Source organism: Chrysemys picta, chromosome 1, assembly GCF_011386835.1.
Source record: "Chrysemys picta bellii isolate R12L10 chromosome 1, ASM1138683v2, whole genome shotgun sequence".
Lineage (NCBI taxonomy): Eukaryota > Metazoa > Chordata > Testudines > Emydidae > Chrysemys > Chrysemys picta.
Window position 1 is genome coordinate 355,256,423 of NC_088791.1, and position 18,920 is coordinate 355,275,342.

General features: G+C 42.7%; 2 pseudogenes; both read right to left on the minus strand.

Moving 5' to 3' along the window:
- Nucleotides 1–2,562: 2,562 nt before the first annotated feature.
- Nucleotides 2,563–3,561, minus strand: LOC122172939 (olfactory receptor 52M1-like; annotated as a pseudogene).
- A 14,133-nt stretch (nt 3,562–17,694) lies between these two features.
- LOC135972438 (olfactory receptor 52E4-like) lies at nt 17,695–18,693 on the minus strand (annotated as a pseudogene).
- Between the last annotated feature and the right edge of the window lie 227 nt (nt 18,694–18,920).

Sequence of the window (18,920 nt, forward strand, 5' to 3'; positions counted from 1 at the left end):
CCTATGGGACCCGTTCCAACCCCCTAATCATTTTAGTTTCCCTTCTCTGAACTTTCTCTAATGCCAGTATATCTTTTTTTTGAGATGAGGAAAACACATCTGTACGCAGTACTCAAGATGTGGGTGTACCATGGATTTATATAAGGGCAGTAAGATATTCTCCATCTTATTCTCTATTCCTTTGTAATGATTCCTAACATCCTGTTTGCTTTTTTGACCACCGCAGCATGCTGCTTGGACGTCTTCAGAGAACTATCCAAGATCTCTTTCCTGATTAGTTGTAGCTAAATTAGCCCCCATCATATTGGGTTATTTTTCCCAATGTGCATTACTTTACATTTATCCACATTAAATTTCATTTGCCATTTTGTTGCCCAATTACTTAGTTTTTTTGAGATCTTTTTGAAGTTCTTCACAGTTTGCTTTGGTCTTAACTATCTTGAGCAGTTTAGTATCATCTGCAAACTGTGCCACCTCACTGTTTACCCCTTTCTTCAGATCATTTATGAATAAGTTGAATAGGGTCAGTCCTAGGACTGACCTTGGTGGAACACCACTAGTTACCCTTCTCCATTCAGAAAATTTACAATTTATTCCTATCCTTTGTTCCCTGTCTCTTAACCAGTTCTCAGTCCATGAAAGGATCTTCCCTCTTATCCCATGATGACTTATGTTATGTAAGAGCCTTTGGTCAGGGGCCTTGTCAAAGGTTTTCTGGAAATCTAAGTACACTATGCCCACTGGATCCCCCTTGTCCACATGTTTGTTGACCCCTTCAAAGAACTGTAATAGATTAGTAAGACATGATTTCCCTTTACAAAAACCATGTTGACTTTTGCCCAACAATTTATGTTCTTCTATGTGTCTGACAATTTTATTCTTTACTATTTTTTCAACTAATTTGCCCGGTAATGACGTTAGACTTACCAATCTGTAATTGTTGGGATCACCTCTAGAGGTCTTTTTAAATATTCACATTACGTTAGCTATCTTCCAGTCATTGAGTACAGAAGCCGATTTTAAGGACATGTTACAAACCATAGTTAATAGTTCTGCAATTTCACATTTGAGTTCTTTCAGAACTCAACTGCCATCTGGTCCTGGTGACTTGTTACTGTTACGTTTATCAATTAATTCCAAAACCTCCTCTAGTGACACTTCATCCGTGACAGTTCCTCAGTTTTTTCACCTACAAAGGATGGCTCAGGTTTGGGAATCTCCCTAACATCCTCAGCCGTGAAGACTGAAGCAAAGAATTCATTTAGTTTCTCCGCAATGACTTTATCATCTTTAAGTGCTCCTTTTGTATCTCGATCATCCAGGGGCCCCACTGGTTGATTAGCAGGCTTCCTGCTTCTGATGTACTTAAAAAACATTTGGTTGTTATCTTTGGAGTTTTGGGCTAACTGTTCTTTTAACTCCTTTTTGGCATTTCTTATTACATTTTTACACTTAATTTGGCAGTGTTTATCCTTCTTTCTATTTACCTCACTAAGATTTGATTCCACTTTTTAAAAGATGTCTTTTTATCTCTCACTGCTTCTTTTACATGGTTGTTAAGCCACGGTGGCTCCTTTTTAGTTCTTTTACTGTTTTGGTTTTTTTTTAATTTGGGGAATACATTTAAGTTGGGCCTCTGTTATGGTGTCTTTGAAAAGTGTCCATGCCGCTTGCAGAAATTTCACTCTAGTCACTGTACCTTTTAATTTCTGTTTCACAGAGTGAAATAGATTTATTTGTGGTTTGGATCCCATTGGGAGCTCGGTGTCTGGGTGCTGGAAACAGGTAACTTGTTCAGCTGTTTTCATTTAAGGCTGCAGCGTTGGGGGCATGGCCCTGGCCTTTGGTCTACGTTGCAGAAGGCTAGCATGTCTTTCTCAACAAGACAGGGTTCTGAAAATCCCAAGCTGTCAGGGAAGACTGGCTCAGAGGTAATTTCAACACATCAGATGACAGTCCCAGGGGGATCTCTGTGACCGATACTGTCACATATACATTAAAATTTTAATCCTAAACTGTGTTCCTTAAGTGACTTTCCACAAGTTGTCTATACGTGTTTGTATTAGAGCTGAGTGGGTTTAATATTCATTTACTTTTCTTTCTTTTATATAGAAATTATATACTTTTCTTCTGCCAGAAAATTAGAAGGTTAAAGTGGCAACGCCTAAAAAAATCTGAAATGGCTCCCATCACCTGGGGTGGGGAGAGTGGAGGAATACAGTGACTGACAAGGGGAGGGGAAGAGAGGAACAAGCAACAGAAGTGGGGCCTTTGTGAGGAAGAGGCACAACAGGGAAGGAGTCTTGTTGGAAGAGCCAGGGTAGGGGGCGGGCCTGCGGGGGTCCAGTTTTCAGTAATTAAAAAGGTTTCAAACCAGTGAATTGTACATAGACTGATTCCCCAGTTTGTCATACTGACACAGCACAATAAGGTCATAAAAGGATTTAATGTCTCTCTGACTGTCCAGGAAGTGATTCAGGAAAGGGGGCCCATCACCATGTTACCAACCATCTCTACACACCAGCCATCTCTATACAGAGCCAGGGCACCAGAATAAAACATTTAGGTCCCTTTACGAGTAAAGAGCTTGAGCAGCCTGTCCCGGATCTGTTTTGTCCTTACCCCATAGATGATGGGGTTAAGCAAGGGGGGCACCAGAAGATACACATTGGCAATGAGAACAAGGACATGTAGGGGCACTTTGTCACCAAACCGGTGCATGAGGGAGTAGAAGAATTCTGGAAGGTAGAAAGATAATATGCAACAAAGGTGGGAGCCGCAGGTCCCAAAAGTCTTGAGGCGGGCGTCCTTTGTGGGAAGGCTGAAGATGGCCCTGAGGATCTGGATATAGGAAACGGTGATAAAAAACAGATCCAGACCTGCTACAGAGAAGAGCACAAGGAGGCCGTAGTAACTACTGATGCGCGTGTCGGCACAGGCCAGATTTACCACAGCTATGTGCTTGCAGTATGTGTGGGGGATGATGTTGGTTCTGCAATATGGCCACTGCCTCACTAGTAAGGGAAAGGGCAATGCAATTATGCCACAGCGCAGCACCACGGCTAGTCCAACCTTGGCCACAGCACAATTTGTCAGGATGGTGGAATGTCTCAGGGGATCACAGATGGCCACGTAGCGATCAAAAGCCATGGCCATGAGGATCCCAGACTCCATCATTAAGAAGAAGTGAATGAAGTACATCTGGGTGAGGCAGGCATTGAAATCTATCTCCCTGGAATTGAACCAGAAGTTACTCAGCATTTTGGGCACGGTGGCCGTGGACAGGACCAGGTCGGTGACGGCCAGCATGCAGAGGAAATAGTACATGGGCCCATGGAGGCTCTGCTCTATCTTTACGATGAACAGGATAGTGACGTTCCCCAAGATGGCTATGATGTACATGGTGCAGAAGGGGATGGAAATCCAGACATGGGATGCCTCAAGACCAGGAATGCCCTGCAGGATGAAGGTGGAGGGGTTGGTGATGTCGGTTGTGTTGGAGTCTGACATGGAGTAGGGGTGAAGGTGTCAAACTCTGAGGCACAAGGGTGTCACCTTCATGTACTGTACGTTCCCCTGACTTTCTGTACGTGCCCAGGGTCTAGGATGATGGTCGCAGTTCTAATGCCTGAATAGAGGGACAATGTTAATATAAGACAGTACATGCACTACTGGAGGCTGTTCTTATGGGTGAAGCAGATTGGTCGCTCTTCACACACTGAAAAATAACGTCATCATTATTTAGAGAAATGAACTATGAACAACAAACCCATCTAACGCCAATTAAATATTTTGTGATACTCCATGCATCAATAATTCCTACGTTTCAGCGTGGAGTAACCTCAAGAGGCAGCAGCAGGAAACACGAGTGTGGGACTTTAAAGACATCACTTAAATATCCATGGTTGGTAAAGGTAAGGATCACCAGGAATGAGGATATTAAGTAGCTGAAGAAGAAAAGGAATTCTAGAAATAAATTAGGGCAATTCCTGTGTTTTAAATGTAAACTATTAAAAAACTGAAGGTAAAGATTAAAAAAAGATTTGAAAGGATTAGGAAACTATGGAAAAGCTGGTATCGGGTTAGTTCAAGAATAAAATTCCAAGAATATAAATAATGCTAGTCAATGACAAGGTTTATGCAAAACCGGTCTTGTGAAGAAACCTGAATCCATTCTTTTGTTAGGGTAAACATTTGGTTTGTCAATAGAACTGTGCATATGCAATAAGCTTTGATTTTTCTGTCATTTTAATTTATTCAGGGAAAACGGTGAGGTAAAATAAATAACACTCTACAATATCATTGGAGCACACACAAAATGGACCAAAGACTAGCTGACAGAGAGACCTCAGAAAGCACTTGCAGTGACTGGGGCTTTTTCTAGTGGGGTTCTGCAGGGATCAGTCCTGGGCCTGATGTTTCATCACTGACCTGAAAGGAAATAGAAAATCACTGCAGATTTGGGACAACCCAAAGACTGGCAGAGTGCTGAAAATGAGGAGGACAGGTAAGGTGACCAGATAGAAAGTGTAAAAAATCAAGACTAGGTGGGGGGAAATAGGCTCCTATACAAGAAGAAGCCCCAAATATTGGGACTGTCCCTAAAAATTTGGACACCTTGTTACCCTAAGGAGATGGCAGCCTTATCAGTTGATCTGGAGCATTGGTAAGAGTATTTACATTAGTGAATGTATTAATACAGTCAAATGCAAACATATTCTCTCAGAACAGGGAATGCAGGCCTGACCCACAGTCTGGGGTACTGTATTATGCAGTGCAATGACCCTGAAAAGGATGTAGAGGTCAATGTTTAAAATCAACTCAAAAGGCCAATCCTCGGAGGCATAAAAAAGGGAGTGATGAGTTGCAGCACAAGATGGATTTTGCCTCTGTACATGGGGAAACCAAATTCATCCAGTTCTGGGATCCACATTTTAAAAGGATGTTGGAAAATTGGAGATGGTGCTGAAAGGAGCCACAAAAATGATTGGAGGCTGGAGACAATGTCGGACCATGAGAGATTTGAAGGGTTTCATCTTTTTAACTTATCAAAAAAATTATGAAGCTGACACTTTCATGGGGAGAAACCTGTGCGTGGTGATGGCCTCTGTAATCTAGAGGAGAAAGGCAAAGCAAGGTCCAATGGGTGGAAGCGGAACGTGGACAAATTCCAGCTGGAAATAGTGGCAAATGTTCAGCACTGAGGGTGCTTAACAGGTTGGAACAAACTGATAAGGGAAGTGGTGGATTCTCTAGCTCTCCGTGTCAGTAGATCCACACTGAATGCTTTATTGCAAAATCTGCCTGAACGCTTGTCTGAATTAAAACGCTATAGCAGCACTGCCTTAGTGCTTCTGTGTAGACACTACTTACACCACAGGCAGGGTTTCTTCCATCTGCTCCCGAAGAGGTGATATCTAGGTGAACGCAAGATTTTTTTCATCTACCTTATCATGAGAAAGATCAGAAAGTGGTGAAATACAAAGCCACATGATCAAAGAAACTGGGAATGTTTGGATTGGAAAAGAGGAGATTAAGGGGGGAACATGATAGCAGTCCTCAAATACTTCAAAAGGCTGCCATAAAGAGCTGGAAGAAAGTTGTTCTGTCTTTCCACAAAGGGCAGGAGAAGAGGCAATGTGTTCAAACTCCAGCACAGCAGATTTCAATTAAATCTCATGAAAAACTTCCTAACTGTAAGAACAGGAGGACAATGGAACAGATGGCCAGGGTAATCATGGCAGCTCCTTGAATAGAGGTTTTCCAAGGAAGTATGGGCAGCCATCAATCTTCGATGACTAAGACACAACAAATCCTACATCTTGGCAGAGGGATAGACTAGCTGACCCTTGCGGTCCCTTCTAACTCTGTGGTCCTATGATTCTATGATGTAAAATCCTAGGGTAGATCCGGCCTTAGTCACACACAGTCTTTGCGTCAGTATAGGGGTAGCTGGGTGAAAATTAATGGGCTTGTGTTACAGAGAAGGTATGACTGGATAATCTAGTGGTCCCATCTGACATTAAACCATATGGATCTATCAATAAAGAGAGTAGAACAGTAGAGCAGGCATTTATATTTACTGTGTCTCATAACACACGGACAAGGGAACATTCAGTTATATTTCAAGTCTAACATATAACACCAATAAAAGGAACTTGTTAACATAATGCATATTTGACCTGTGGAACTTCTTGCCACTGACATTATTGGAGTGAAGAGCTGAGCTGAATGAGATACACAAGTGGTTTGGCCATTGTACCCGGTGCTCATGGCACGACCTTTAGTTAAGACTGTCTGACACCTTCAAGAAGAAGACTGCATTTTCAGTTGCTAATAAGTTTGCCAAATTTTAGGCATTTGGACTGAAATTTCCCTAACTGCATGTCTGCTTTCCGCAGAATTGTTTTTTGACAGTTTCCAGAATAACAGTTCAGCTGACTTCTCAAAGGAAACTAGGAGAAAATATATCTTGCCCATGCTGAAATGTGTTTCTGGTTGTTATAGTGAGGAGCCCCCCTAGCACCTCCATTCATTCCAGCAGATAAAAGTCAGGTAACAGTTCCCCAATTAAAAGCCACAGCTCTGAAATGCAAGAGGAGGAGGTGACAGTGTCTGTGCATTAACAAACAACTGGCTCCTGAGGTCTTTACTTAGTTCTGACTCCAAGGGGAGATTTGCCGAATTAGGACCTGAACAAAATATGGGCCACGATCTCAGAATTCTGCCTTGTATTGTACATTTACTAACACCTTTCATTCTGAAGGATCCACCGTGCCACTGAAACGCAGCCACTTTGGAGCTGCAGGCCATGAGCCGGGATGGGCAGGGGTGCACAGAGAAGAATGAAATTTTGGCCAGTGATACTGCAGGAAACTCACCACCTCTGGCAAGGACCCTAAGATGTTTAATGGCTGCACAGATTGGAAAAGACCACAGACTTACTCTCTATCCCATCACACCCATGTTGCACTCAGTTTTTCTTGCAGACGACTTCCTGAGCAAGTGATGGGTAGCAGTGAATTCTTAAACAGAAGTCTCTTCCCTGGGAATCCCCCTCAGGTAGCCGTGTCCCACACCTATCTCACCCCAGCATCTGCAGCAGGATCCCACACCGAGAGCCGACACAGGGGTTTGCACCATTCATAATATAGTTCTATGCATTTCCCAGTGGGGTTTGCTCAGCCTCTAAGGGGGAAGAGGGAATCTGTATGTAAACAGGCTGGAGACAAGACTGTCTCCGCTTCTGTGCTAATTATCCAGCTTCAGGAGTAAACAGTAATGAAGGGACCTTCTTTGGCTCTGGGCAGAGTCAGAAGGGAATTGGCTGTTTTGTGTATTTGTGTATATTTAAAAATTATAGTTAATTAGGAAGAAAACAAGGGCTAATGCGTGGAGCGCCATAGGGTATGAAACCCTGTAAATGCTTAGTGGGGATAGATATTTAGTAGACAGAGAGATCTGTAGAGAGATGACTGTGGGGGGACAAAAACATTTTCTGTAAATACACAGGGCTATTGTTTTGGTATCACCAATCAGTAATTCTCATCAGTAACTACCATTATATTGTGCAGCACCTTTCATTGAAGAATTTTGAAAACACCTAGCAAAAGAAAGTCACTTTGAACGTATCCCCATTATACAGATAGGTAAACTGGGGCACAGGGAGTCAGGATTTGGCCAAGGTCACGCAGAGATTGAGTGTCAGGACGGCAGGCAAATCCCGGAATTGTGACTTCCTTGCTGTAACCACAGTCTGTCCACCATGCCAGAAGGGAAATGGACTCCTCCTCTGGCAGGGACTGGTCATTTTGTGGGATGCACGGGAAAGGCTGGATGAGCACAGCCTGTGTCTGCACAATCCTCTCATGGTGAATCTGAGGTTTTCTGAACTTGCTGAAGTTTGTGAGCTCCCCACTCTTGGGATGGATGAACTACAGGTGTCCATTTCGGCTCCCACTCAAAGACCTGCTCACAAATCACAGTCACTGGGATTACTTCAGGTGAACAGACTTAGTAAAAGCAACACTAATTCAATGTTCCTGGGGATAGTGGCCTTGTCTTCTCCCCAAAGATGCCATGGAAAAAGAGTCAACCTATAGACAGGATGGAGACTGGATTAGTGTTTGCACTGGATTTGTTCTTGCCCTCTCTCTTCATTTCCTCCCAGCCTCTCCCCAGTGGAACTGAAATTTAATGTTTTAGGTTCAGTCAGACTTCCCAGGACTGTCCCAGCTTTGGGGCACTTTGATTCCCATAGCTGAACACTTTGCCTGCTTATCGGGTGAATCTGGGGTATTTTTCCTATACAGAGCACTTGAGCTTTTAAGTACTGGAAAGACATTGAACAAATTTTCCCATCTGTACTGAACAGGGGTGCTGTATCCACCGTCATTCAAGTTACTAACACTCTGTAGCTGGCAACCATAGTTTGACCTTCATCTGTAGCTATGGGAAAAGGGGCATAGGACCTGATTTATTTTCTGTATCAATACAGTCATAGGATTGAAGGTCAGAAGGGACCGTTAGATCATCCAGAATGACATCCTGTATAAATGCGCCATTACATTTCACCCATGTACTCCTGTATTAAGCTCCATAACTATAGTATGATTAAGACCTGGTCTACACAAGGATTTTACATCATCATCTAGTGTGACCCCTGCCAGGATGCAGGATTTTTTGCATCTAAACCATCCTAGACAGTTGACTATCCAGCTTTTTTTGAAAAGCCTCCAGTGAAGGTGCTTCTACGACCTCCCGAGGCATCTGTTCCATTGTCACCTAATTTCAATGTATAGAAACATGTTAGAAAAGTATGTATATGGTAATTGGGGCCATTCCATGTTAGGTAGTCTTCCAGTAGCTCCAATTGGCCTGGAGCAGCGAACCGAGGCCAGTGAGAGCCGCAATCGGCCAGTCTTATGGACGCAAGATGTAAACAAACCGGCCCGAACCCACCAGGGTCTTTCCCTACACGAGCGGCATCCCTATTTGGGGAACACTGGTCTAGAGCTTTGAAATGTAGACTTGTATAGTTAAAGAATTGGAAGAAGAGAGTGACTCTTGTAGTCTGCTTACATATAGTGAGATAGAGCTGAACCATGTAACCAAATGGTTCCTGTGTAAGGCTGTATTCTGTTAACTCAAAGATCAAAAGGAAATATTATTGGGTAAAAATTGGGTGTAATAATATCATTGTCTATATGTCTCTTTATAGTTGTGGCAAACTGTCTATAAACTGCTTAGTGGATAATTATGTTACGTTAATGCAGGTAGATAAATACTGGTGATGTTTAGGAAATATAATGTTACTTCAAAAGTGTATTGTTCACCTAAGGACTGTTGTGCTGCCCTGGAACTGTATAAAGGGCTCCTGGGACCATATCCTTTTTATTTCAGATCTGCTTAAGCTTCATCAGGGAAAGATAGAGACACAAGATTGTGGTCTCCAGTTACACCCTAGATCTCCCTGATATTTAATACTTTGACATTGGACAATAACCTATGGACTAAATTTAGAAGGAACTCTGTGCAACTCTGGGCACACTCTTGACTTATGTGCAGCTTCTCATCCACTGTAATCCCCAGGTTGTTTTCTGTAGAACTGCCACTTAGTTAGTTGGTTTGCAGCCTGTGGCAATGCATGCAGGACTCTGCATTGTCCTTGTTGAACTACATCAGATTTCTTTTGTCCATATCCTCCAATTTGTCTAGGTCACTCTGGATCCTATCTCTACTCCCAAGGGTATCTACCTCTCCCCCAAGATTAGTGTCATCCACAAACTTGCTGAGGGTGAAATCCATCCCATCGTCCAAATCATTAATGAATATGTTCAACAAAACAAGCCCCATCACCGACCCCGGGGGCACTCCGCTTGATAAAATCATCATCATACTTGAATCGTCTATCTTGGTGGAAACCAAAAGCTGGATTGCTGTAAGTGAACTGCATTTTGTTTTCTGTGTAATCAGTAAATCATTCTGAAAGCTGTTCTGTTGCTGGCTTGGGAAATACAAGTGTTAGAATAACCACCCATTTGGGTCAGCTCCAGTCTTTTCAGTTTGCCCTAATTGGTTAATCTCACTGTGGGCAGCCCTGGAAACCCAGGCACAGGATGTTAAAAGAATGTTTTAATTTAGAGAGCACAAGAGACACCCACATTCAGGTGACCACACCATGTCCCTCCTCAATGACCATGAGAACAATCATACTGGGTCAGACCAAAGATCTTTCTAGTTCAGTATCCTGTCTTCTGACAGTGGCCAATTCCAGGTGACACAGAGGGAAGGAAAATAACACGTAATGTTCACCAGCACCCATTCCCAGCCTCTTGCAAACAGAGGCTAGGGTCAACACCTCTGCCCATCCTGGCTACTATCCATTAATGGACCAATTCTCCATGAATATCTCTAGTTCATTTTGGAACCTCGTTATAGTCTTGGCCTTCACAACATCCTGTGGCAAAGCGCTCCAGAGACTGACTGTGAGTTGTGTGAAAAAATACTTCCATCCATTTGTTTTAAAACTGCTACCTATTAATTTCATTGGGTGACACCTAGTTCTTGTCTTATGAGAAGGACTAAATAACATTTCCTTATTTACTTTCTCCACACCAGTCATGATTTTATGGACCTCTCTCATACCCCCCTCTTAGTCATCTCTTTTCCAAGCTGACAACTCCCAGTCTTTTTCATCTCAAATCATACCGAAATTGTTTGATATCCCTAATCATTTCTCTTGCCCTTCTCTGTACCTTTTCCAATTCAAATATATCTTTTTTTGAAATGAGGCAATCAGATCTGCATGCAGTATTCAATATGTCGGCATAGCATAGGTATAGATAGAGGCAATATATTTTCCCTCCTATTATCTCTCCCTTTCCTAATGATTCCCAACATTCTGTTGGCTTTTTGGACTGCCACTGCATATTGAGTGGATGTTTTGGAGAACTATCCACAATGACTTCAAGATTTTTCTTGAATGGTAAAAGCTAATTTAGACCCCATCATTTTCTACGTTAAAAGAAGAACAGGAGTACTTGTGGCACCTTAGAGACTAACAAATTTATTAGAGCATAAGCTTTCGTGGACTACAGCCCACTTCTTCGGATGCATTCTTCTTCTACGTTGTATATCATCTGCAAATTTTGCCACCTCACTGTTTATTCTAGGGCTGTCAATTAATTTTTTTTCAACATCACCCTGGAGCATACACTGGGATATGGTCAGAGCTCTCTGGGGTGTCCAAGGGCCAACTCCTACAACCCCAGACTTCTCCTCCAGCTGGACTCTCTGCTGTAGCCATCACCCTGCTAGCAGAGTCCCCTCTCCGGCCCTTGTGCCTGTCTCCTACCCCAGCTTTCTCTGGCAGTCTCTGTGGTTTTAAAGGGCTGGACCAACACCTCCTCTCTCTCTTCCTTTTCTGGTGAAGATCCATTCCTTCCATGCCTGCCCCTCTGCAGAGAAATTTGAGAAAACTGTTTTTTATCTAGAATGCAATTACTCCCTTCTTCTGTCCAGGCGAGATCTCGTTAGGGCTGATAGACTTTAATGACTTTTTATATATATACAGATGCCTCCTGCCCCTTAGTACATAGCGATGAGGGAAGAGTCGAGGAAAATCCCAAAGAAATAAGGATACAGATGGTCGATACAATCAAATGTGAATGAATAGGGTTAAAATATCTGCTCAATGTGCAGTGGCAATCAAAAAAGCGAACAGAATATTGGTAATCATGTAGAAAGTGTAGATAAAAGACAGAAAAATATCTTATTGCCTCTATAGAAATCCATGCTATGCCCACATATTGAATATTGAATGCAGATCTGATCACCCCATCCCAAAAAAGATATGTTGGAATTGGAAAAGGTAGGAGAAGAGGTGAAACAGATTGGGACATTTCAGCTTGCAAAACAGATGACTCAGGGGGGTATGAGAGAGATTGATAAAATCATGACAGGTGTGAAGAAATATAATGTAATCCTTAACATAACACAAGAACTAGGTGTCACCCGATGAAATTAAGAAGGAGAAGATCTAAAACAAAGAAAAAGAATTATTTATTCACAGTCAACCTGTGGACCTTTTGCCAGAGGAGGTTATGAAGGCCAAAACAATAACACAGTTGCAGTAAAATTAGGTATGTTCATGGATAGGTCAATTAATGGGTATTAGCCATGATGGGCTGGGATCATGTCGCTAGGATCTGTTTGCCAGAAGCTGTGAGTGAGAGACAGGGCATGAATCACTTAATTATTACCTGTTCTGTTCATTCCCTCTGAAGCACATGGCATTGGTCACGATCAGAAGACAGGACCCTGGGCTGAATGGAATGTTGTCTTCACCCAGTAGAGCTTTCTTATATAGAAACCATATCTATCTACCCCCTGCTGTAAGCCACTGGACTCCACTCTCCCCCCAAAGCTGAGATAGAAACCAGGAAGCTTCCTGGGGTCTCTATCTCCACAGCATTAGTAATAAAGTAAGAATATACTGTGACGTTGCACTTCATATGTTTTATGGAAATATGCTTATGAATGTGAATGTGTTGTAACTGGAATATGCTTTATGCAAAACGTCTCTTGTAAGGTATCATAACAATGTTTATAAGCTACTGAATATATTCCTCCTATTTGTATGCGTGTATCATTCTTGTATCTGAAGCTAAAAATATGAAGTATAACTCTCAGGTCCTATTGTAACTCTGCAAAGTGTGGGCCATTAATGGTTGTTTAGAATCTTGATGGCTCCCAATGACCCAGACAATTGGTTGTAAATGGTTTATTTATCTGCAAACCTTCCTGTGTATGTGTGGGCCAACCCAGGAAAAATGGAGACGAAGGTCTTACAGTGGCATGTGACCATGTTACATGATAGAGGAATCCATCTTAATCCTTTTACTTTTTCATTGTTGAGGCGTGGGTGGGGACCCAGAGAGATGAAAGATTCCCACCTTGTGCCAAAGCAATAAAAGTGGGTGGAGCAGGACAAAGGAGGCAGCCAGTCAGGAGAAAACACCTGGTTACCACTGGAGATGTCTGCTGGATCTATCAAAGAATGTACCAGGGGGAAGTCTTGGCCCAGTCTAGGAAGTAGGCTGGTCTGTGAAAGAAATTTATTGGAACATCTTTGAGGGGGAGATACATCCTGTAATCAGTTTCTTAATATATTAGGCTTAGACTTGAGTGGTTTTGCTTTATTTTGTATTTTTACTTATGTAGTCCTGTCTCTTATTACTTGAAACCATTGAATACTACTTTTTATACTTAATAAAATGGATTTTGTTTATTAATATACCCAGGGTAAGTGATTAATACTTGGGGGAGCAAACAGCTTTGCACATCTCTCTATCAGTGTTATAGAGGGAGGACAATTTATGAATTTACCCTGTATAAGCATTATATATAAGAACATAAGAATGGCCATACTAGGTCAGACCAAAGGTCCATCCAGCCCAGTATCCTGTCTACCAATAGTGGCCAATGCCAGGTGCACCAGAGGGAGTGAACCTAACAAAAAATGTTCAAGTGATCTCTATCCTGCCATCCATTTCCACCCTCTGACAAACAGAGGCTAGGGACCCCATTCATTACCCATCCTGGCTAATAGCCATTAATGGACGTAACCTCCAGGAATTTATCTAGTTCTCTTTTAAACCCTGTTATAGTGCTAGCCTTTACAATCTCCTCAGGCAAAGAGTTCCACAGGTTGACTGTGCACTGTGTGAAGAACTTCCTTTTATTTCTTTTAATCCTGCTGCCCATTGATTTCATTTGGTTGCCCCTAGTTGTTACATTATGGGAACAAGTAAATAATTTTTCCTTATTCACTTTCTCCACACTACTCATGATATTAAATACCTCTATCATATCCCCCCTTAGTCTCCTCTTTTCCAAGCTGAAAAGTTCTAGCCTCTTTCATCTCTCCTCATATGGGACCAGTTCCAACCCCCTAGTCATTTTAGTTGCCCTTCTCTGAACTTTCTCTAATGCCAGTATATTTTTTTTTGAGATGAGAAAAACACATCTGTACAGAGTACTCAAGATGTGGGTGTACCATGGATTTATATAAGGGCAGTAAGATATTCTCCATCTTATTCTCTATTCCTTTGTAATGATTCCTAACATCCTGTTAGCATGCTGCGGTGGTCAAAAAAGCAGAGTGGACGTCTTCAGAGAACTATCCAAGATCTCTTTCCTGATTAGTTGTAGCTAAATTAGCCCCCATCATATTGGGTTATTTTTCCCAATGTGCATTACTTTACATTTATCCACATTAAATTTCATTTGCCATTTTGTTGCCCAATTACTTAGTTTTGTGAGATCTTTTTGAAGTTCTTCACAGTTTGCTTTGGTCTTAACTATCTTGAGCAGTTTAGTATCATCTGCAAACTTTGCCACCTCACTGTTTACCCCTTTCTTCAGATCATTTATGAATAAGTTGAATAGGGTCAGTCCTAGGACTGACCTTGGTGGAACACCACTAGTTACCCTTCTCCATTCAGAAAATTTACAATTTATTCCTATCCTTTGTTCCCTGTGTGACAGTGTACCCCATAAGGCTTTATGGGGAGGGGGTGCTTATAAATGTATGTATGACATAACTGGAATATGTTTTGTGCTGCCTGTGCCATGTAACATATCTCCGTAAGGGTTGTGATCTACTATATCTATTCATCCTATTTGTACGTATATATCATTTTCTACTCGAGCTTAAGAATATGGGCTGTATGCTTGCCTGATTTCTAAGTAAGCTTTGTGAGGCATTTGGTCAGCTTCTTTAGGAAGGAATTTGCCAGGTTAAGTACCTGATCAGGAGACACTTAGGGAACAATGCATCTTGGAATGCTCCAATCCACATGAGAAGTCTTCCTGGAGACATGCAAGATGCCATGTGGACAATGCAAAGACTGAGTCATGCAGGGGCATGTGACTTGCCCAGGTGACTCCAAAACTCCATCTTGGAGCTGGGCTTTGCAGAGGAGGGAGGTCTCCACCCACAAGAGAGAGTCTACTTAAACCTGTGGGAGACCCCTCCATTTGGTCTTCAGCTGGCTAAAGAAGGAGCCTCTCCACCCCCCCCCCCCCCCAGGATACTTGAAGGAGACTGAAACAAAGGACAGTAACTGCAGGGGGTGTGAGTGATTGCTGGACCCAGGCTAAAAGGAGATTAGCCTGTAAAAGGGAGCACTCTGGAACTGGTGAGGAAATTATCTGTATCCAGTTTGATTAGGCATAGATTTGCGCATTTTATTTTATTTTGCTTGTGACTTACTTTGTTCTGTCTGTTACTACTTTGAACCACTTAAATCCTACTGTCTGTATTTAATAAAAATCACTTTTTATTTAGTAATTTACTCAGAGTATGTATTAATACCTGGGGGAGCAAACAACTGTGCATATCTCTCTATCAGTGTTATAGAGGGCGAACAATTTATGAGTTTGCCCTGCATAAGCTTTATGTAGGGTAAAACGGATTTATCTGGGTTTAGACCCCATTGGGAGTTGAGCATCTGAGTGCTAAAGACAAGCGCACTTCTGTACGCTGTTTTCAGGTAACTTGCAGCTTTGGGACAGGAGATTCAGACCCTGGATCTGTGTGTGGAGCCAAACAGGAGTGTCTGGCTCAGCAAGACAGGGTGCTGGAGTCCTGAGCTGGCAGGGAAAACAGAAGCAGGGGTAGTCTTTGCACATCGGGTGGCAGCTCCCAAGGGGGTTTCTGTGATCCAACCCGTCACACCCTGTCTCTTAACCAGTTCTCAGTCCATGAAAGGATCTTCCCTCTTATCCCATGATGACTTATGTTATGTAAGAGCCTTTGGTCAGGGGCCTTGTCAAAGGTTTTCTGGAAATCTAAGTACACTATGCCCACTGGATCCCCCTTGTCCACATGTTTGTTGACCCCTTCAAAGAACTGTAATAGATTAGTAAGACATGATTTCCCTTTACAAAAACCATGTTGACTTTTGCCCAACAATTTATGTTCTTCTATGTGTCTGACAATTTTATTCTTTACTATTGTTTCAACTAATTTGCCCGGTACTGACGTTAGACTTACCAGTCTGTAATTGCTGGGATCACCTCTAGAGGTCTTTTTAAATATTCACATTACGTTAGCTATCTTCCAGTCATTGGGTACAGAAGCCGATTTTAAGGACAGGTTACAAACCATAGTTAATAGTTCTGCAATTTTACATTTGAGTTCTTTCAGAACTCTGGGGTGAATGCCATCTGGTCCTGGTGACTTGTTAATGTTGAGTTTATCAATTAATTCCAAAACCTCCTCTAGTGACACTTCAATCTGTGACAGTTCCTCAGTTTTTTCACCTACAAAGGATGGCTCAGGTTTGGGAATCTCCCTAACATCCTCAGCCGTGAAGACTGAAGCAAAGAATTCATTTAGTTTCTCCGCAATGACTTTATCATCTTTAAGGGCTCCTTTTCTATCCTGATTGTCCAGGGGCCCCATTGGTTGTTTAGGAGGCTTCCTGCTTCTGATGTCCTTAAAAACATTTTATTACCTTTGGAGTTTTGGGCTAACTGTTCTTTAAACTCCTTTTTGGCATTTCTTATTACATTTTTACACTTAATTTGGCAGTGTTTATCCTTCTTTCTATTTACCTCACTAAGATTTGACTTCCACTTTTTAAAAGATGTCTTTTTATCTCTCACTGCTTCTTTTACATGGGTGTTAAGCCACGGTGGCTCCTTTTTAGTTCTTTTACTTTTTTTTTTTTAATTTGGGGAATACATTTAAGTTGGGCCTATGTTATGGGGTCTTTGAAAAGTGTCCATGCCGCTTGCAGAAATTTCACTCTTGTCACTGTACCTTTTAATTTCTGTTTCACAGAGTGAAATAGATTTATTTGTGGTTTGGATCCCACTGGGAGCTCGGTGTCTGGGTGCTGGAAACAGGTAACTTGTTCAGCTGTTTTCATTTAAGGCTGCAGCGTTGGGGGCATGGCCCTGGCCTTTGGTCTACGTTGCAGAAGGCTAGCATGTCTTTCTCAACAAGACAGGGTTCTGAAAATCCCAAGCTGTCAGGGAAGACTGGCTCAGAGGTAATTTCAACACATCAGATGACAGTCCCAGGGGGATCTCTGTGACCGATCCTGTAACATATACATTAAAATTTTAATCCTAAACTGTGTTCCTTAAGTGACTTTCCACAAGTTGTCTATACGTGTTTGTATTAGAGCTGAGTGGGTTTAATATTCATTTACTTTTCTTTCTTTTATATAGAAATTATATACTTTTCTTCTGCCAGAAAATTAGAAGGTTAAAGTGGCAATGCCTAAAAAAATCTGAAATGGCTTCCATCACCTGGGGTGGGGAGAGTGGAGGAATACAGTGACTGACAAGGGGAGGGGAAGAGAGGAACAAGCAACAGAAGTGGGGCCTTTGTGAGGAAGAGGCACAACAGGGAAGGAGTCTTGTTGGAAGAGCCAGGGCAGGGGGCGGGCCTGCGGGGGTCCAGTTTTCAGTAATTAAAAAGGTTTCAAACCAGTGAATTGTACATAGACTGATTCCCCAGTTTGTCATACTGACACAGCACAATAAGGTCATAAAAGGATTTAATGTCTCTCTGACTGTCCAGGAAGTGATTCAGGAAAGGGGGCCCATCAACATGTTACCAACCATCTCTACACACCAGCCATCTCTATACAGAGCCAGGGCACCAGAATAAAACATTTAGGTCCCTTTACGAGTAAAGAGCTTGAGCAGCCTGTCCCGGATCTGTTTTGTCCTTACCCCATAGATGATGGGGTGAAGCAAGGGGGGCACCAGAAGATACACATTGGCAATGAGAACAAGGACATGTAGGGGCACTTTGTCGCCAAACCGGTGCATGAGGGAGTAGAAGAATTCTGGAAGGTAGAAAGATAATATGCAACAAAGGTGGGAGCCGCAGGTCCCAAAAGTCTTGAGCCGGGCGTCCTTTGTGGGAAGGCTGAAGATGGCTCTGAGGATCTGGATATAGGAAACGGTGATAAAAAACAGATCCAGACCTGCTACAGAGAAGAGCACAAGGAGGCCGTAGTAACTACTGATGCGCGTGTCGGCACAGGCCAGATTTACCACAGCTATGTGCTTGCAGTATGTGTGGGGGATGATGTTGGTTCTGCAATATGGCCACTGCCTCACTAGTAAGGGAAAGGGCAATGCAATTATGCCACAGCGCAGCACCACGGCTAGTCCAACCTTGGCCACAGCACAATTTGTCAGGATGGTGGAATGTCTCAGGGGATCACAGATGGCCACGTAGCGATCCAAAGCCATGGCCATGAGGATCCCAGACTCCATCATTAAGAAGAAGTGAATGAAGTACATCTGGGTGAGGCAGGCATTGAAATCTATCTCCCTGGAATTGAACCAGAAGTTACTCAGCATTTTGGGCACGGTGGCCGTGGACAGGACCAGGTCGGTGATGGCCAGCATGCAGAGGAAATAGTACATGGGCCCATGGAGGCTCTGCTCTATCTTTACGATGAACAGGATAGTGACGTTCCCCAAGATGGCTATGATGTACATGGTGCAGAAGGGGATGGAAATCCAGACATGGGATGCCTCAAGACCAGGAATGCCCTGCAGGATGAAGGTGGAGGGGTTGGTGATGTCGGTTGTGTTGGAGTCTGACATGGAGTAGGGGTGAAGGTGTCAAACTCTGAGGCACAAGGGTGTCACCTTCATGTACTGTACGTTCCCCTGACTTTCTGTACGTGCCCAGGGTCTAGGATGATGGTCGCAGTTCTAATGCCTGAATAGAGAGACGATGTTAATATAAGACAGTACATGCACTACTGGAGGCTGTTCTTATGGGTGAAGCAGATTGGTCACTCTTCACACACTGAAAAATAACATTATCATTATTTAGAGAAATGAACTATGAACAACAAACCCATCTAACGCCAATTAAA